At 49.4% G+C, this 20,579-nt stretch overlaps 1 protein-coding gene across 1 annotated transcript in view; it reads left to right on the top strand.

Moving 5' to 3' along the window:
• The first annotated feature begins 7,885 nt into the window (after window positions 1–7,885).
• The window catches only part of Gli2 (GLI family zinc finger 2), a 216,741-nt gene continuing 204,047 nt past the window's right edge, over window positions 7,886–20,579 (top strand). Inside the window, exon 1 of the mRNA NM_001107169.2 lies at window positions 7,886–8,199. The gene's annotated coding sequence lies outside the window, so the exon portion shown is untranslated. The remainder of the gene's footprint in view (window positions 8,200–20,579) is intronic.

Here is a 20,579-nt window from a genome sequence, read left to right as displayed (position 1 = left end):
AGAGATATAATTGTGATAAACACCAAAAGCAACTTAGGGAGAAAGGAGTTTATTTGGCTCATACCTCCACACCACAATCCATGAAGGGAAGTAAGGCAGGAACTCCAGGCAGGAACCTGGACACAGGAACTGAAGCAAAGGCCATGGAGGAGTGCTGCTTACTGACCAGCTAGCTCTTCCTGCCTCCCTCAGCCTGAGTTCTTATACATCCCAGGGCCACCTGCCCTGGGGTGGCACCGCCCACTGCAGACTGAGCCCTTCCACATCAGTCAGAAATCACAAAACTCACCAACATACGTAAAACCTGTGAACTCATAGATGTGATTTTTTTTCCTTTGTGGCCCCCCCCACACACCAGGACACCCTATAGACTAGAAGCCGGTCCCTGGGTATTTCAGTATCTTCCTTGGATCAGAGTTTTGGAAAAATAACTCCAGGCTGGGGTGTAGCTTGGTGGCAGAGCGCTTGTCTGATATTTGTAAGGCCTGGGGCACTCTTCCTGCCATGCAAGGACTTGCTAATACCAAACTTTAATTTCCTGAGTAGCTGGGCTGACAAACCTGTGTCACTAGGACGCGGTGGGGTATTTTGTCTGAAAAGGGAAATTTTTATTAACTATTTGGTTTATTTGATGGTGGTGGTAGTGGTGGTGGTGGTGTGTGGATGTATGTATATAGTGTATGTGTATGCATAGAGTGTGTATATGTGTACATGTAGAGTGTGCGTGGCATGTATATATATATATGTGCATAGTATGTATGTGTATATTGTGTGTGTGTGTATGCTTCTGAGTGTTGGGATTAAGTGTGAGCCAACATCTTAGACCAACTGTCTTGTTATGTTGAGGTGAAGATAGAGTAGAAAAATGGAGTGAGTGCTTTCCTCCAACCCCGCTTGGTCTTGGGGATGGGACTCAGGAACTTCATGCTTATCATGAAGGGCAGCTCTTGCTTTTGACGCTTGATCGTCTCTACCTCCCCTGGGCCCCCAGCTCCTGCTCTGTCCTTTTTATTCAGTGTAGGATCCTAACTCACAGTGCCATCCACATTTAGGATGGGTCTTCCTGTCTCAGTGAACCCAGTCTAGAAACTTCTTCCCAGACAAGCCCATAAGCCAACCCAGTTCAGATCATTCTTCAGGGCTGTGCCTACAGGCTTCTTCGGTGATTTTATGTCCTCAAAAGCTGACAATATTAACTTCATATAAGCCATAGTTAATATAAGATATCATCATTACCACCATCACCATCATTGTCGTCATCATCTTCATCATCGTCATCGACATTCAGTCTCTGAAATCCAATGTGTATTTTGCATCCAATTTTGATGTTAAATCTTCATCAGATATATATGACTTGGGGCCGATGAAATGGCTTAGATAATAAAGGGACTCCTACCAACCCTGAGACCTGAGCTGGATCTTTGGAACCCATATGGTAGGGAGGAAGATGCACAAATTGTCCTCTGACTTCTACACTGTGCTGTGACACTTGTGAATACTCTCTGTCTCTCTCTTTGTGTCTCTGTCTCTCTCTGTTTCTGTCTCTGTCCCACAAACACACACACACACACACACACACACACACACACACACACACACACACACACAATAGGGGAAGTAGGAGAAGACTTGGTGGCAGGCACCTTTACCCACTAAGTCATCTTTCCTGCCCCTGAGGTAATCAAAGGAAAGAAGTTTTATTTGGGACCATCGTTTTTGAGGTCAACGGTCACGCAGCTGTACTGCTTTCAGCTCTGTAACAATGCTGTACACTTTGGCAGCCAGCGCATCATGGGGGAATTGTTTGCTTCCTGTGGTCTGAGAAGCAGACACTAAAAGCAGAGGCAGGGATCCCCACATCCCTTTCCAGGGTGTGCGCCCAGTGACCTACCCTCTTCCCTCTAGGCTCCACATCTTAAAGATTCAACCGCCTCCCAAGGAAGGCACATGGTGGAAACCAACACTTAGACACTTGGGCCTTTGGTAGACACGTAAGACACAAGATGCAACATGTGCTTTATCATTATTACCATACCATGAGTGAGTCCCGCCTAGCCTGAAACGGAGAGCCACCGAGAGCTACAGATGGCAGAAAGGCAGATGAGGGACCCTGGCCAATAGTTGGCATCCACTTTCAGCCATGTGGTCACCTAAGTCTTGATTACATGGGAGGTGGTGGTACACACCTTTAATGGGCACTCTGGGGCAGGGGCAGAGGCCAGCTTGGTCTACAAACAGAGCTCCAAGACAGCCAGAGCTATTACACAGAGAAACTGTCCCCAAATAACCATAAACAAACAACCAAAACCAACCAAACAAACAAACAACAACAACAACAACAACAACAACAACAATAAAAGAAACTTGTTTGCATTTTTATTTTATTTTTTTAGGCATTGGAGAGATACCCTAATGGTTAAGAGGCTGCTCTTCTAGAGAACCCAGTTTTGATTCCTAGCACCCACTTGACAGCTCACGGCTGTCTGTAACTGTAGTATTAGGGAGCCCAGCACCTTCTTATGGTCTCTGTGGGCACCAGGCATGCTTATGGTACACAGACATGAATGAAGGCAAAACACATACACATAAAATAAAATGTTTTATTTAGTGTTACTTATGCATTTATTATATTTTTAGACGAAGAGCTTCACTACATGGTCCTGAAACTTTCGATGTAAATCAGGTTTTCCTGGAACTCTTTATGTAGACCAGACCATTTGGGAATTCACAGAGATCTGCTTGCCTCTGCACCTTGAGAGCTAGGATTAATGGTGTGTATGCTACCATGACTAGTTACGTTTTTTAAAAATGGTTGTATGCATTGTGTCAGTGTTGGGGTGTGTGTGAGTGCAGGTGCCCACTGAAGTGAGAAGAGGATGTTGAATTCCCTGGAACTAGAGTTACAGGTGGTTGTAGCTGCCTGGTGTGGGTGCTAGGTAACCTAACTCAGGTTCCCTGTAAGACCAGTCTGCACTCTTAATCGCTGAGCCATCTCTCCAGTTCCTCTGTGGTAGTACATATTTATATTAAGAATAGTTCATTTCCATCCCTTGGTGCCAGCCAGCCTTGAAGCCTTCTAGTTGAGTCCCCAACACCATGGAGCAGAGTCAAACTGTAGCTTTTCTTCTTCAAAGTTGTGTGTTTACGCCATTATGTTCTGGTGATATGCTCCCTAGTTAGTAGTGTAACTAACTACGGTTTGGTAAATGACAGAACACGTCGATGACAGTTGTCTCATGAGACTGTAGCATAGCTCAGCCAGCAGAGTGTATTGGGAAAGCGGGAGGATTTTAAGTTCAGTCCTCAGCACCCAGGTAAGAAGCTGGACCTAGTAATGTCACAGAACATAGAACATGTAATCTCAACTGTGGGAGCCAGAGATTGGCTCCCTGGGGCTTGCTGGCCAGCCAGGCCAGCCTAATGGGTGAGCCCAGGTCCCAGTAGGAGACCCTGATTGAGAACGCAAAGGTGGGCCTGAGGAGAAGGCTCAGCAGTTGGAACATTCGTTCCTAGCGCAGAGGACCAGGTTTCGAACACTCACATAGCAGCCTACAGTCATCTGTAACTCTAGCTCCAAAGGATCCAATACCCTCTTTTGGCCTCCACAGGCACTGCACACATGTGATACACAGACACACATGCAGGCAAAACACTCATGTACAGAAAGTAAGCATAAATAAATCTAAAAATAACCTCTCAAAATAAACAACCCCTCCCAAAGTAAAGGTGGATGTCTTCTGAGGAACAACACTGATGTGTTGTGTTCTTGCCTTTGTAAATACTAACATACACACACACACACACACACACACACACACACACATATGTACATACTTACACATGGAGACAAAATGACCAAGGCAAATTGTAAAGGAAAGCATTTAATAGGGGCTTGCTTACAATTTTAGAGGGTTAGTCCATTATCATAATGACAGGAGCAGGGGGTGGGGAGAGGAAGGGAAGAGAGGAGGAGGAAGAGAAGGGCAGGGGGGGTGTTGGATGGGTTTTGAAACCTCAAAGCTCACTTCCAGTGACAGACCTCATCCCACAAGGCCACGCCTCCTAATCCTTCCCAAACAGTTCCACTCACTGGTGACTAAGCATTCCAATGTATGAGACTACAGGGAACATTCGCATTAATATCATCAAGAAGGATTAGAGAAGCCATGTCCCACTTTCGTCATCTTTGTCCATCTTTCTGTACTTAACTTCCCCAGGACAGGCCTCTCTGCCCATAGGTCCCATGCTCTCTCAAAGTGCGTTCCTTGTCTTTTGTCTTTACCCACTTTGTGGTTATGAGTTGGAAGGATGGATGCTGTGAGTGCTACTCACTGTGGTGGGTGTCACGACACTAGCGCCGGCTACACAGAAAGCTGCTGAAGGAAGTTGGACTTAACTAGCGCCCTGCACTGAATATAAACTCTGGGATGAGCATTCAGTGTCCCAGTGTCTACAAGGGCTTCTTCTGCATTCCAAACCTCTCTTCCTCTTTCTGAGGCTCCCAACTTCTGACCATCGAGGGACAGTAGGACGTGATGTTTGCACAGCTCCCCTCGAACCCCAAACATTACATCCTCATCTCCTCTATGACTTTCTTGCCAAAATAAGCCAGAAAGGTTTGGTGAAGGCCTAGATTCCTGCAGGAGTTGAACTGGTCCAAGAAGAAAAACAGAGGGAAAGCAATCTCTCCCTCCGGACGTTGATTTGTTTAAATTTCTCCACAAACTTTACAATGCAAAGAAAGCAAGAGAGACAAGCTGGTAATGAAGTAATCAGCTGACTCTGCGAATATTCCAGCCAGGAGAAATGAGTCCTGGCTTCACGGGGCAGATATGAATGGGGTCATTAAATGCAGCCAAGGGAGGGAGAGGGCTTACTTTTGCTATCTATGTCCAGAAAGCTCAGCAGAAGTGAAGAGAAGCAGCTGGGAGGAGTGATGGGTTGATATTCTGAGGTTTACAAGGAAAAGCCTGTTTCAGGTATCTTTTTGTTTTTCTGGTTTTTGTTTACATGTATTTGGGGGGGGGCTCACATGTCACAGATGGTACGTAGAGGTCAGAGGACAATCTGCTGGAGTCTGTCCTGTCTTTCACTTATGTGAGTCCTAGGGATCCGATTAGGTCAGAGTAGATCCATAGCAAGTGCCCTGACCTCTGACCCATCTCCATGACCCTTTATCCTACATTATCCATATTGGTTTCTGTAAATTTTTCTTTTAAGTATTACTCTTTTTTTTTTTAAAGACAGGGTCTCATTATGTGTCCCTGGCTGGTCTGGAACTGGCAATGTAGACCAGGCTGGCCTCTCATCTCAGATCTGCCTGCCTCTGAAGTCTCAGGACTAAAGGCACATGCTGCCTAACTTAGGCTTCCTCTGAGATTGAAAGAGAGTCCATCCTGCAGGGAAGCTCTTTACACAGGAAGGTAAACAACTCAAAATAGCTCCAGGAAGGCCCTGGAACTTACCAGATTCACTAGGCCCCTCCCTGCCAGAGTAAATAATAAAAGTTGAGAGTCTCCCTCAAGTGAAGAAACAGAGCTGCAGAGGAGTCTCTAAGACCAGACCAGCTGCCTGAGAGAAGCAGAGACCAGCCTGGCCGTCGGGAAGAGGTTTAGCCCAACCAGACATCTGCAAAGGACACTCCGGCCTATTGAGCTGTCTGGAGGCTGTGCATGGGTTCCCAGCTTTCTGAGCTGTCACCATGCTGGGGTGGGCTTCGGTGACGCAGCTGTCTTTGAGTGATTCCCGCTCCTATGAGTAGCTCCTTGCCCATACCCTGCAAGCAAAAACCTCATTGGTTCACCAAGTCAGACTTTGGTGGTGTCCATACTTTGAACTGTTGTGGGTTCCTATCTCGGGGCTGGGGTGTGGAGAGGTAAACACGCACTGTGGCTCCCCAGGAAAAGTTTTGTCACAGCACACTACGAATCGTCATACCCCTCCAGAAAGTTTTACATTTGAGCACACTGCCACTTCCCCACTCCTTGGCTTCCAATCTGCGAGGCCTACTTTGAGGAAAACAAAGTTGGCATCAAATCGTTGTAGTATTTTATGCCTCCCCCTCCCTCAGATAAAGAAAAAAAAATAGTTGCTTCTTTCATTTGAGGGAAAGAGAAGGAAGGAAGGAAATGAAGAACGGGGACACAACACTTCCCCATCTGTTAGAAAGTGAAAGTCAAGGCCAATAAGGTGACTAGGTCAATACAGTGCTTGTGTGGGCCTGGGTTGGATTCTCAGCAGTTACAAGATGGAAGGAGGGAAACAGCCCCCTTCTGCCCTACCCTCTGACTGTTGCCAAAGGACTGTGACCTCACACCCTGCCCCATAGAATAAATACATGGAAAAAAATTTAAATGTAAAACTTAGGGGCTCAGAGGTGGACCTCGGAGGATGGCCTTGGGTTCTATTTCAAAAAGTACGGAGATACTGACTTACAGAAACAAATAAGAGTTAGGGAAGAGCCCATAGGATAATTGCCGTCCATCAAGAGGGATTGATTCAGTGAGTAAAATGGGCTGAGAAGGACCCATGTCCTCGGCAGGGTAGGATTGGTCTGGAGTCTCGGTTCTCTTGCATTTTAGACAGGAGGGGCTGGAAAGAGATGCTACCAACATCCTCACACACCTACTTAACTGTACCAACCTTAGATTACCGTGGTCAAGTTTTACAGCTTCATCAACCATCAGCCATCCATCCCACCTTTAAAAGAAGGAGAAGACCCTGTGACAAGTTAAATAATACAAAGTAACTAGAACACAGGGTTTCCACAAACGTCAGGCAGAAATATAAAGAAGTCCCATGGTCAGCTTTCTAGGAGCAGAGCCCAAGAGGAAGTGGAGTCCCATGGCTTGGGAGGGCACGGTTCTGGACTGTGTGGAAGAACCAGGGCTACTTAGGCAAACGCGTTCATGCACAGCTTCATCTACACTTTGGCCTGCAACTTCAGTGAGCCTAATTCTTCCTTCTCCCTCTGTTGAGTTCTGATTACTTCCATCTGGCTGAAGCAGCTTCAGTGGAGTCTCCGAAAAAAAAAAAAATAAAACAAAACCCCCTCACTACAAAACATATGCAGTAAGCCTAAGGCTGGCGTCATTTGTCGCCAGCGTGCTCTCAGATGGCGGCAAGAGCGAGCCTTGGCAAGGGGCGTCTGGGTTCCCCCCCCCCCCCCGCCCGGGCACCTGCACTAGCTGCACGGGCGAGGAGGGCCCGCGTGAATCCAGTCTTGCTTCCCATCCCACGTGTGTCTTCTTCCTGCTACGGCGCTGGAGGGTCAGGGAGTTTTGGGAACAACCGGCGGAGGGCTGAGGGGGCTGAGAGGAAAAGGGGAGTTCAGATATTGAAACCAGCAGTCGCAGCTCCCGAGCTCCAGAGCTCATCTGACTTGAGTTAGCAACCCCCCCACCCCGGCGCCTTAGAAAAAGTGTTTGAGACTGGCGTGTGCTCCCGTAGCTGGAACTTTCCAGTAGGAGTGCTTTATTTCCTCCGAGCTAGGTTGGAAGAATCTGCGATATTTCCAGCTCCTCTCCTCCAGAGTGGCGTCTGGGTCGTTATCCTCGCCCCCAGTCCCTAACTCCCAGGGTTCTCTGGTCCCCAACTCGAACTTTCCAGGAGGGGTGCTTTCCTTGCTGGAGCTCTAGTGGAGGGGAATCTGTGTTCGCCCTCTCGCTAGCCCCATCCAGGGTGGTGTTCCCCCCGCCCCCATCCTCAGAGGCGGGGTGCACGCGGCGGGGGCGGACAGGCTAAGGACGCGACTATCCGGGTGTGCCCGTGCTCGGCGCGCGGGGGCGCTGCGCCATCCCGGAGACGCTGATGGATTGCAGGAGTGCCGGCGTTCGCCAGCCGAGGCAGCACGGCTCCGCGGACTTTTTTTCAAACTCCTCTCATCAATGAGACTTCGAGGAGGAGCGGGAGGCGGCGGCGGCTACAGAGGACGCGGAGGAAGGCGAGGAGGAGCCAGAGGAAGGAGCGCGGGCCGTGCGTAGCTTCGCAGCCTCCGGGAGCTGCTGGCCTGGTGTCCTTTGGGACTGCCGGGTCCCCCGCCCGCCTTGGTCCCCTCTTCTGCCTGGCCAGCCCAGCCCCGGCGGCCCGAGACCCGGCACTCGGCAGCCCCACTCCAGCCAAGTTGGGATGGGGCCCTACAACCACTGCCCGGCGCCCGAGAGGCCACCTGCGTGCTAGAGGCAAACTTTTGTCTCCTCGGTAAAGTTGCATTGGCTTCCCCACCCCCTTTTTTTCTTTTCTTTTCTTCCTTTCTTCCCCCCCCCCCTTACTCTTGGTGGCGAAGCACTTCCTAGCCTGGCCAGCTTCGGCTGAGATGCTGTGAGGTTTTCGGAGTGTTGCCGGAATCGAGATCGTGACACTGATTTTAGGGGGTCGGTCAGAGAGGGCAACTCTGATTATTGCTCTGGTCCAGCAGCGGCAAGACTTAAGGAGGATCTTGGGGATCAGAACTCGTGTCTGGGGTCGATTTTATTACCGCTGCCCTCCACTTGAGGGATAGTGCTTCTTCTTGGGTTGCTCGGGTAGGCCGGTCTTTGACCGGTGGCACCGCTCGGAGCCTGAACTGTTTGGGGGCGACGTGGGGTCTGGGGTGCGCCGAAGCTCCCTTAGATGGGCAGTTGGGAGCGCGCCCGTGCGGTGTGCTGCAGCTGCCGCCGGCCACTTGGAAACTTGCAACTCCACTTCTCCGCGCTGTGAGTCCGCGTCCCTGAGCCCAGTCTTTTCTTTCTTCCTCTCTCCTTCTTTCCCCCTCGTTGAACCCTGTTGCCCCTTCCCCCCTCCACCAGTCTCTGGACCTCGGTTCTGGTTTCCTTACCTTTCTCTCTTACCCTAGGTCTCCAGATCCCCTTGACTTCTCGAATGGATCCACGTGTAATCCTTCGCCGAGGGATCGGTTCCCCCTACTCCTCGCTTTCATTCTAGCCCCCACTTAACACCCCCCAAGCAATCTCTCAACAAGTATATTTGCTGAGGAATTTGAAAAATCCACTACTGCAACTTGATCTGTGTGTGATGGATGAGGAGCGGCGCGGACAGAGTTGGGCGCCAATCCTATTAAGGGTTTAGAGAGAGGGGAACGTTTTTTTTTTTCCTCCGGGATTGGGGGGTGGGGGGAGGGACCGTGTGCTTGAGTGAGTTCGAGAGGACTCCCGCCGCGTCGGGAGCTGGAAGTCCACCCACTGGGCTTCTTTTCAGTCCCGCAGCAATTGCTCTCATTTCCTTGGAAACCTGACTTTTAGAGCTTGAGGACGCTAAGGATGGAGCCCTTGCGCTTCACCTCGAGTGACCTGGCCACAAAGACGCAATGAGTTTGTGGGGATCCCCCAGAGCGCCTCTCCTTCTAGGCTCTCTCTTTTGTGTAACTGTCCTGTGGTTCCCAGAGCTGATCCCAGTTGGAGCAGGGGTTCAAGAGACTTCTCTCAGTAGTTTCATCCCTCAGAGGCTGGGAGGGGATGGGTTCTGTACCTCTCTCTTCCCCGGTTGGGGCATCCTTCATCTTGCTGTTCGGTGGCCCGATGTCCTGGGCCCCTTGCCCCTCCGCCCTCACTGGGCGTGTGAAGGTTTAATCCCCACAGCTTCAGATAAAGGGAACAGTTGTAAAACGCTCATATGCTGTTTGCAGACGAGGCTCTGGGGGATGTTGGAGAATTTGAAAGTAAACGTTTCCCTCGCAAGCGGCATAAAATAGTGTTTAAACAAATATTGTATTGGCATGCTCCGGGGGCTCGGTGCCAGAAAAGAAAAGTAAATAAACTGTGAAATCCAAAATATACAGCACGGGGGGGGGGGTAGCGGGCGGAATAGGCGGGCTTGTCACAAGTCTCCCTGATGTTATCTGTTTGTTCTAGCCACCTCTCCTTCGACCCCCCTCCCCGCCCATTTCCTCACCTTGGCTGCGGTTTCCCTTTTTGAGTAGGCTTCCGTGTGTCTTGGGGTCTGGCCCCTTCAAGAGCTCAGTCGGTCTGGAATGGAGGAGGGAATACACTGTGTTCCTACCTGGATTGGTCTCCCTAACTAGGAGGAAACATTCTGGATGCTAGCTTGCTTTGAGTTTTGAGGCTTTTGCCTTCTTCCAGCTTCTGTTCTATCCTGGGGCCCTAATCCCAGAACGCCCAGTCTAAACCAAGCAGGCCCCTCCTGCTGAAGGTTTCACTTCTAGCATCTCTACATCTTGTTTTCCCTTTTCTCTAACTTGCTGCTTCTCTCTAGAGGGTTCCAGGATTTAGAAATGGCCTCTTCTGGATACAGTTTCTACTCAGGTGTTGCCTGCTCTACAGAGAGCTCATCTGATGAATTTTAATATTAATTACATGTAGGAAGATTTAGGATGCCCGCCCCCCAAATGCCATGAGACCTTTCCTGATCCTAGCGGGGCTTAGAGTAACACAGGAGAAGGTTCTTTGTAATAGCGAGTCCTGTAGGAGATCGGCTCTTGCTTCGCCTCCCGTGTCTGGGAAAGCAAACATCTTTTTCCTACCCAGGGCTGGGCTCATCCATGAACTAATTGGGACTGGGATTGATAAATCTACATCTGTGCTTGGGTGGGAACTGAGCTGACATGGTGTGGGAATATGCACCGAATTCAGACTGACTGAGGTCTGCTCCCAAATTCAAGTCGGGCCTGGAAGGAGGACCACCTTGAAGTGTGTCCGGAGTTAGCCAGGAGCTTCACTTTCTCAAGATGTTCCTCTGGCCTTGCAGGCTTGGGAGAGCATTGAGCACTGAGCCATGGGGAGAGAAGATGTGCTTTTGAGTTGCTTAATAGTAAGAGGGGCGTGTGTGTGTGTGTGTGTGTGTGTGTGTGTGTGTGTGTGTGTGTGTGGTTATTGGACACAAGCTCATTTCCTGGTTGCTGTGGGGGTCTCAGGGCCTGTGTCCTGCAGCTGGCTTGTTTGCACTGCAGCCTGAAAAATACACAAATACTTCACTCTTTTTTTGTACTTCTACAAGAGCCCTGTACACAGTGCAGCCCCTGGGGCTGGATTAGTGAATCCGGGACAGTCTGCAAGCAGGCAGACAACATTGGATATTTGCCTATACTAAGTACTCTTCTTCCCTCAGCATTCCCCCCCCCCCCCGAAAGCTTCAGTGCCCAGACACTAGCAGTTCCCTTTAAATGAGACCATGAGGTTGTTGTATGCACTGTGAATGCGGCTGTGACCCCTCACACCCAGCTGGCTTGTTAAAGCTCAAAAACAGAGTCCTAAAACCTTGTGGGTGCAGCTGGCCTTTGCTGCTCAAACCGCAGGGAACAGGGTGGGGCTGCTTGCCCAGTGTCTTCAGCTGGGGGTCTCCGGTGGGAGGTCTACCTGTACAGTGCCTGTTAACTGGCACATCAGGGGCCACAAGGCCAGGTGGACCTCACTGTGGGCAGCTGCAGCTGCTGGGCCTGGGGGCGCCCTTTGAAAGGGAACCCCAGGGAAGCAGCTCCCTCCTTTCTTCCATTCACTAAGCATCAGAGGCGTGGACACACGAAGGCCAACTAAAGACTCTGTTCTCAGATTCTAGAACATCAGGAGGGGCAGAATCAGTGATTGGGTCGACAGCCAGACTACCCAGATGTTTGGTGCTGGGCTTACTGTCACTTTTAAAGAATCTGGGGGGAAGGGAATGAGTACTTTGGCCTCGTTTGCTAATAGCAGGTATGGAGTGAGGTCAGTAGCACTGGCTGTCCTCTGACAGGACCCTAAAGAAGGCCACCTTCTCTGCCATTCTGTGGCTTTCAGGTAAATACGCCAGCATATTTAGTACTAATCATGTTTTCGAATCTGAGGGCTTGTGGAAAACGTAAAGGACTTGGAAAAACTTTGGGTCACTATTTTTAGATTTTTGAGGGTGACAGAACATGGGAAGATGACCTCTTTTGGTGAGGCCTACTGTCCCGAATTCTTCCAACAACTGAAGAAGTCGTGTTTCTACTTAGGTTTTCCCTCTGGCGTTTTACCTAACATACACATGCTGGGAAATAACCGTTAAGATGTGACCAGGCAGTAACCATTACATTTGTTTCTTTACTTTTCTTTTTTTTTTTTCCTTTTTTTTAAGACTTGGGTTTAAATAGAACGAATTAATGTGGAGATTTTTTTCTTCTTTCTTTCTTTTTTTTTTTGGTGTGTGTTTCACATGTGTGATTTTTAAAAAGGCAGGTTTCTGGGAAGTGTGTTTTAACCGAGTGCTGGGTTTCAACATTAGCATAGGAAAACCACTTTTAGTGCTTTGGCTATTGTCTTGAATGGGGAGTTGGTACTAATGGGAGGCAGGCTGAGGAGGGTGATGGCCCGTTGAGATTCTCCCTGCAGCCTCTGCTCCTTCGCCGCCTGCGGATCTGGGATCAGATATCACTTTTATCTTGCCTTTTCCCAATTCTCTGCCCTTTTTGATGCGGCCACTTTTGTCTGCGTTTATTGACTGCTTTTGTCTCTGCAAATCTGTGGAAAATTTAATGAACCCAAAACCAGCAAATGAAATAAAGAGAACTTTTTAATTCATTAGCAGGGGACTAGGATTGAATCACCTCTTTGCGTGCAGAGGGTCCCAGTCCTCCAGGGAGGGCACTCCAGAGGGTGGCCCCACTACAGACTGGATTCCTATCCAAGGGGACGTGAAATGCAGCTTTCAGGCCCGTGGTGGTCAGTGTTGCTGCAGCCCGCAACCTTTTCCTCTAGGATCCAGGCTCTGAGGGGTTGGCATGGGTGGAGGAGAGACAGCCTTCACAGCCTGTCCCTGCCCTCAGCTTTCCCTGGGACACAGTTAAGTATCTCCCTACCTCTAGACCTGGCTTTCACCCTGTAATTATGCAAAGCCCCGGGTGTGATTAAGGCTGCTGACTTGGCGGGGCTTGGAGCCCTTTTTCTGTATGAGGGTGAACTCTTGTTCTTTCCTCAGTCTTACTGGGCTCTCATACCTCTGGGCTGTTGTGTGTCTCACTTATTCTTTCTTCCTCGTTTTTCTACCCTCTCTCCTTCCCTCCCTCCAATCTCTTCTGTCCTTTTCTCCTTTCTACCACCTTGTCTTCCCTTCCTCCTGCCCTTCATAACTTCCCGTCTGCTTTCTTTTCCCCATCGTTCCTTTTCTTCCTGCCTCCACTTTCTTCTCTCCCCGCCCCCCTTCTCGTACCCTCTCCATCCCTCCTTTCCTCTCCTGCTCCTCTTTGTCTCTCCCTCCTCCGCCCCACCCCCCCCCGTCTGCCCCCGCCCCGCCCCATCCCGTCCCGCCCCGCCCCGCCCCGCCCCTCCGAGGCTCCGTCGTCCCCGTGGGGCCGCGCAGGCCGCGTGTCCGGGCGGCGCCGAGCGCGCCCCGTCCGGGGAACATTCCGTGCCCGAGCGCCCGCGGCCTCCCACCTGCGCGCCCGCCGGCTCCGCGAGCGCGAACAATGGCTACATTGTTGCGGCGGGTGGCTAGAGCCGCCCGGGACCCTGCTCGTGGCGGGGTAGGAAGAAGGCCAGAGGGCCAGGTCGTGGTGCCCGCCTGGGGCACAGTGTCCACCTGAGCCGGGGCCGACACGGTGTTCTTAACCTCCCTGCCCCTGGGTCTCCTTCCTCATGCCTCCCTCAGAGGCTCAAGTTTAGAGAACCGGAGTCTTTGATGAGGGAGAGAGAGATCCGTTTGCTAAACTTTCGGTGGCGTTTGAAACTTCCCTTAGACATCTGCAGGGTGTAGCTTACAAGGCCCCAAAGCTGGGAAGGAATGGGTGCTTCTCTGGGCCATGCCCATTCGTCCTGACCTCTCAGCTTGCAGAAAAAGATCGTTGAACACTTAGGACAGAATGTTTAAAAGAACATCGTGCGGGGCCCCGTATAGGCCCCATTCAGTCCCTACTTAGCGCCCTGTCTTTGTGCCTTGGACAATGAAATAAGTCAGGCCGACTTCGGAGCCTCATTTATAAGAAACTGTAAGGGCCGCTCAAGTACACTTGTGCTAAGTTGAATTGATTGAAGTTTAATGGCGGTTAGTGGCGATGAATGGTAATGATTTTCCAGCGTATCTTTGGCATTCTTGACATTAATAACTGGAGTGCTGTGTGTGTGTGTGTGTGTGTGTGTGTGTGTGTGTGTGTGTGTGTGTTCATGAGGCTAAGCCTGCCTCGAGCCCGCCATACACAGGAGGCAGTTGCATTTTTCATCTTACTACATACCAGTCCATTCCTCAGATTCTTTTTCTTCATGCTAGATTGCAACTGCTTGTCTGATTTAAACACACACACACACACACACACACACACACACACACACACACACCAAAAATGGTAGAAAGGAGGTAAGAAAAATCTTTCTCCATTGAGTGTGCACCTCATGTCAGCATAAATTTGAGCTCGTTTTTTTTTCCAATTCTTACATAAATCAGCTTCTAATATACAGAATGTGATGAGTTTTTTTTTGATGGCATCATGAATTAATGGCATGCAAATGGAAGCTTTGCAGGTGGAATGATTTACTTAATAATTTCAATTTCTAATATTTAGGTTTATTCATTATGTTGGGTGTTTTAAGAAAAGGTCTATATTTTAAACCAAAGATGGGGCCATTAGTATGCAAGTGTTTGCAGTGTAGGCAGAGATGGAGAACTGGAAAGAGGGGCAGGCTTAATGTGTTACTTTTTTTGAGAATCTGTAATTGACCAAGTAATGGCTGAAGAAGCTAGGGACAGACCCAGTGTGGTCTGGGGGAAGACACAGAAACACACTGGTGTAATTGGAAGTGTGGGGACCAGGAGTGTTGCTATGGCGATAGTGGGCAGAGGGAGCAGCATTGTGGCATGGGTTAGGATACTTCTGCAGGACTCTCACTTCAAACTGAAGAGTTGATCATTAAGTACTTGCTTATGAGGTGGCCATGGTGTGGAACCCTGGGCCTGAGGACCACCCAGGTAATTCATGGAATTTCTTTTCTTACGCAGGGCATTTTCCTTGGGGACAAGTGGAGGCAGAGGGAAAAGTGGTAGATGGATGGACTTCGTAGAGAGAGCAGGTCCAACTGTTTGTGTTGCTCTCGGGAAGAGAAGGAGACCAAGCCACACTACTGCTTGATGACTGTGTTCGTGTTACCTTCTCCATTGCTCCCTGCTAAATACAAGCAACTGAAGGAAGGAGGGTTTGTTTGGTCCACAGTCCATCAAGGCAGAGAGATTATGGTGACTGGCAGTGTGCAGTAACTCAGAAAGTGGTATCCACATTTAGGAAGCAGAGAGCAATGAATGTTGGTTGGTACTTAGCTTGTGATGTTTTTCCTCAATCTAGAACTCCACCCCATGAAATGATGTCACCCACATTTAGGGTGGGTTTTCCTACCTCAGTTACCCTAATCTAGAAAACACCTCACTGATATGTCCAGAGGCTCTCTCTAAGGTGAGTTTAGATCTTGTGGATAATTGGGGTTAACCATCATATCGTGAAAGGGAAGGTGTTGGTCGCTGCAGCATGATTTCCCCAGTAGCCAATATGTTCTGGGCAGTAGGATTAGGATCAGAGGGAGACGGGGGTGGGGTGGGGGGGTGGTAACTGGTGTCTGGGAGCCTCTGGAGAGATTCGCCTCTGCCTTCCCCTCATTGGTCTCTCTTGCGAGGCAGCCTCAGGATTCAGTGTAACTGTAAAGCTTTGGTTCTCAACCTTTCTAATACTATGACCCTTTGATACAGTTCCTCAACCCCCAACCATAAAATTATTTTCATTGCTTCTTCATAACTAATTTTGCTACTGTTTTGAGATTGACTCCCCCCCCAAAGGGGTCGAGACCCACAGGTTGAGAACTGCTGCACTAAGGTCTAGTGAGTGGTCTAAGGGTTAGAGTGGTCATGGGTACCCGGATGGCCACTTGGTCAGTGATGGCCCTTTCACACTCTCCTGAAAGCTGAAGGCAGTTTAGGAAGGGCTGACACATAAATATGTCTCGGATCTTTAAAGATGAAGGCAGCATTTTGACTTTCCAAAAAAAGAAAAAAAAATGAGGTCGCAAACGTGCAGTGACAGATTGAAGGCCCATCACTCAGACACCTCCACTGATAGCCCTGGGCTGTGCCTTCGTGATGCATGGTGTGTGTCCAGGCAGGGACAGAATATTTAGGGCTGTCCCTCCTTGTCTTCAGGAGATCAAGGAGAGGGGACAGATCTGAGGAGGTTCGAGGGCAAGGTATGTATGCATTTGTCTATGCCGGGAGAGAGGAAGTCAGCAGATCTGCCAAGGCCTCATAGGTATGCAGATAGGGAGTCAGGGGAGGGGAGGAAGTGAGGTGGATGTTTGTCTAGAGAAGATGAAGTGTGCAGTAGACATAATATAGTAGGTTACACTCGCAGTAGCGTCTGTTCCCGGGCTCTTTGTACTGGTAAATTCGAGGAGAGATGTACGATCTGTATATGTATGCGGAAATCCATTTAGATCAGTAAGGCTGTAAGTGGCAGCTCTCTGTGAATTGGATTGTTTTCTGCTCTTAAGATATACAAGGGATAGAAGTGGAGCCGGGACAGACGGGGCTCAGTTGGTAAAGTGTTTGCAGCACGAGGGCTTGAGCTTGAAACCGGGCTTGACAGTGAATGTCTGTGATCTCAGCTCAGGGGAGGCAGAGACTTGGAGCTCATTGGCCAGCTAGCCTCGACAAATTGATGGGCTCCTTGGGCTCCTTGTTTCAAAACAATGAGGTGGAGGAGATGACTCAGTGGGTGAAAGGGCATGGCTGGCACTCCTGATGACCTGAGTTTGATCCCAGAGACCCACATGGTTGAAGAAGGAACTGACTCCTGAAAACTCCTCTGACCTCTGTGTTCCTGCCCACATGCACATACTCAGTGCGCGCGCACGCGCACTCGCGCGCACACACACACACACACACACACACACACACACACACACCTGCACACACAAGATTAAGAACAATAAAATTGAGAAAGTCACTTGTCATTGAGCTCTGGCCTTCCACATATATGTACAGTGTACACTTACATGAGCTTGTACATGCAACACACACACACACACACACATACCTCACAAAATGAGTGATGAGCGGCAGATCTGAGGCTGACCTTCATAGATGGTCTCTAAGTAGGGTTCCTGGGTCAATCAGGTGAGGTTCAGGTGGGAAACCCATTAAATACGCAGACTCCGAGGCCCAAGGGAGAATCCCCTGCGTGAATAGTTTGCCACAGTGAGTGCCTTTATCAAGGTGGATGATGGGAGATCTTTTTTGTTGTTGCTGTTTTGAGACAGGGTCTCACATATCTCAGGCTGTCCTCAAACCGAGTACAAAGCTAAGACAACCTTGAACTTTTCTGATGCCCCAGCATTGCCTGATATATGCAGTGTTAGAGAAGGAACCCAGGGCTCTGGGTATACTTAGTATCCTACCAACGAGGCTTTATTCCTGGTTATTCTCAATTAGTTATCTATTTAAGATTGTGATGGCCCTTAGGTTCAGGCCGGCCCAGACTCTATTATCAGCAGATTGGAAGACTTTCACCCTCCTTGTCCACTGATGCTGGACTGACTGGGTGTAATGGTCAGGCAGATTAAGTGAAAGCTGAGTTGTTTCTGGATCAAAATAGCACCGAGAAATGATCTCTAGAGCTCGTGGGATAAAGACAGGACTAGAAGATCAGTCTGGTACTCAGCACAGTCCACCCAAGGGTTAGGATCCTTAGAATGGTGGCCTTATCGGTCACTGCAGTCCTGATTGCTGGAGAGAGGGGGGGTCGTTCTCATAACTTCATTTCCATCGCTGTAAATACTCTGATGAAAGTTGATTCCGGGGAAGAAAGCTCTGTCTATTTTGGATCGTAGTTTTGAGTCCCACCCCTTTACCGTGGGGAGGTCGAGGAGCAGGGAACTTGAAACAGTTTGTCATGTCACATTACAGTCAGGCGCTGAGAGAGAGAGAAATGCGTGGATGGTGCTTGCTCCTTTACTCATCTCTTAACCAGTTACAGAGTTCCTACCTAAGGAATTATACCACCCACAGTGGGCTTCATCCTCGTACATCAAGTAACAATCAGAACAATCCCCAACAGACATGCCTACAGGCCACCCTGATCTAGATAGTTTCTCAGTTAGGACTTTCTGTCCAAGTGGTTATGTGTATGTCAAACTGACAGTTAAAGACTGACCATCACAGGCTTTAAATACCTGAGGGTCTGCCCATGTGGGCTAGCCTTCGGTGCTCTGATACATGCCGTTAGGCTGTGTACATGCATGTGTGTGTTCCTGAGGTTCAGACACTGCCCACTTTTCCTTTTGAGATGGGCTCCCTCACTAGCCTGCGGCCTATCAAAGATGCTGGCCTGGTTGACCAGTCAATCTCTAGGACCCACCGGTTTCATTTTCTCAGCACTGGGATTATAAGTGTGTACCACACCATACCTGACTTTAGATTTTATTTTAATTACATTTATCTATTTAGTGTGTGTGTGTGTGTGTGTGTGTGTGTGTGTGTGTGTGTGTGTGGGTGTGTGTGTGTGTGTGTCAGGGGCAGGTGCCATAAACAGCACTGGAGGTCAGAGGACAACTCCTGTGGGAGTAGGTTCTCTCCTACCGTTGGGTGTGCATGTCTCTGGAGTCAAAGTCAGTTTGGCAGGCTTGGCCGCAGAGCCTTTCCTAATGAGCCACCTTGCTCTCTCCACACCAGATGTTTACACGGGATCTGGAGATGGAATTCGGGCCTCGTGCTTATAAAATGAGTACTTTATTGCTCGAGTTACCACCTGAACTCTAGGAGAAACTATTTATTTGATAGGCTGAATTCGTGATGTACAGGCAAATCCTCATCCTTGGTCAGAGGCTATCAGGAGAGTCCAGTGAGTCTGAGAGCCAGATGCTCACCTGACTGCATTTTTGGACTTGTGCTCCACGTAGACTCCCCGCAGGGGAGATTTGTAAAGGAGGCAGACAGGTGAAGGCAGGAGGACCAAGAATTTAAGGTCATCCTTTTCTCCAAGGGTGAGTTTGAGGCCAGCCTGGGCTACATGAGACCCTGCCTTAAAAACACTAACAAACAGGGCAGAGGTCTGTGTACATATGTCTCCATCCATCCACCCGCCCTCCACCCATTTACCCCTTATCTACTCCATATATATGATGTGAATTAATGATCCAAGACCAGGCTGAATGGGCCACTCAAAGCAAACAGTCAGAAGGCTGGACATGTCTCGGGAGGCATTTTGCCACAGCTGGCTAGGTTGATAGTATCAAGTGGGTAGAGACTATGACAAGACTATCCAGCCTAAACGTTACAATGTCAAAGGGCTGCTAATGGGGAACCTGCATGGGTTAATGAACGTCACCAGCAAAGCCTGCCATGGGTGTCCCTGCTGACTGACATCCAGGATGCTGCTGTGAGGTAGGTAGGGGTCCCTAGTGTGGAGTGCAACAACAGACACAGCCTTTTAGGAACTCCACCGTCCTTTCTGTGCCCTGTATTTGAAATGGTTTGGCCCATGCCATCAAAAGGGGTTCCTTGAGTAATCCATCAATCAGCTGATACTTACTGGAACATCTGTTAGGTGCCTGGTGCTGATTACACCCCAGCACCACAGGCATCCCTTGCTAGCCTGGTTTTAGCATCCAGAAGCTGAGATCCCAGGGGTCTCTGAGTCCATTGGGGGAGCTGAGCTGTGGCGGGAAGCTAGGGTCATTTTGAAAGGTGACTGCATGGAGACATTGCTCAGTAGGAAGTCCCCAAACTGTTGTCCCAGGGAAGTTGAATGAGGTTGTTTTCCTGGCTACAGACTGGCAAGGTCCCTAGAGTATAAACAGGTTTGGGGTGAGTGGTGCCTGGGGTCTCTTACGAAGGGAAAGCAAGTCCTGGGCCAGCAGAGTTTGGACCTTTAGCTGCGGCTCCTGTTTTCAAAAAAAAAAAAAAGAAAGAAAGATTTTTTTTTTTAAATTTTATTACTACTATGTATGTATGTATGTATGTATGTATGTATGTATGTATGTATGTATGTATGTATGTGATGTTGCGATCAGAGGACAGCATATAGGAGCTGGTTCTCTCCTCATACTATGTCGGTCCCTAGGATGGAATTCAAGTCGGTCAGGGTAGTGGACAAGCAGCTCTACCCACTGAGCCATCTTACCCGCAGCTGTATCCTTTTGGTGTTTGTTTGTTTTTACCATCTCACGATGTAGCCCTAGCTGGCCTGAGACCACTCTATAGACCAGAGTGGCCTTGAATCTGTAGACATTCTCTTGCCTCTGCCACCCATGTGCTGGCAATTGCTGCTTTACTTAAATAACTATCAGTGCTGAGCCGGAGGGACGGCGTCTTCCTCAGAGCACCACCCTGGGGTGGTCATGCAGAGTGGAAGACAGCAAGGAAAGCCTGGGCCAGACAACTCTCAGGGACAGACCCAGCAGGAAGTAGCCTCTGGGGCTTGTGTGTGTGTGTTTGGGATCTGCAGCTTGTGATGCACACGGCATTGCAGACGTGTACACACGTGTGATCCTTAGGTGGTGAAGTAACAGTGTCCTGCAAGTCTCTGAGACTAGACCTCTGGCAGGATTCATGTGTAACAACTGTTTTTCCCGATAGGGTTTCTCTGTGTAGCCTTGGAATTAACTCTGTAGATCAGGCTGGCCACTTAGATCTGCCTGCTTCTG

The sequence above is a fragment of the Rattus norvegicus genome, chromosome 13 (genome assembly GCF_036323735.1).
Source record: "Rattus norvegicus strain BN/NHsdMcwi chromosome 13, GRCr8, whole genome shotgun sequence".
Lineage (NCBI taxonomy): Eukaryota > Metazoa > Chordata > Mammalia > Rodentia > Muridae > Rattus > Rattus norvegicus.
Note: the sequence above shows the minus strand (reverse complement) of the source record. Positions and strands in the feature narration are given on the sequence as shown.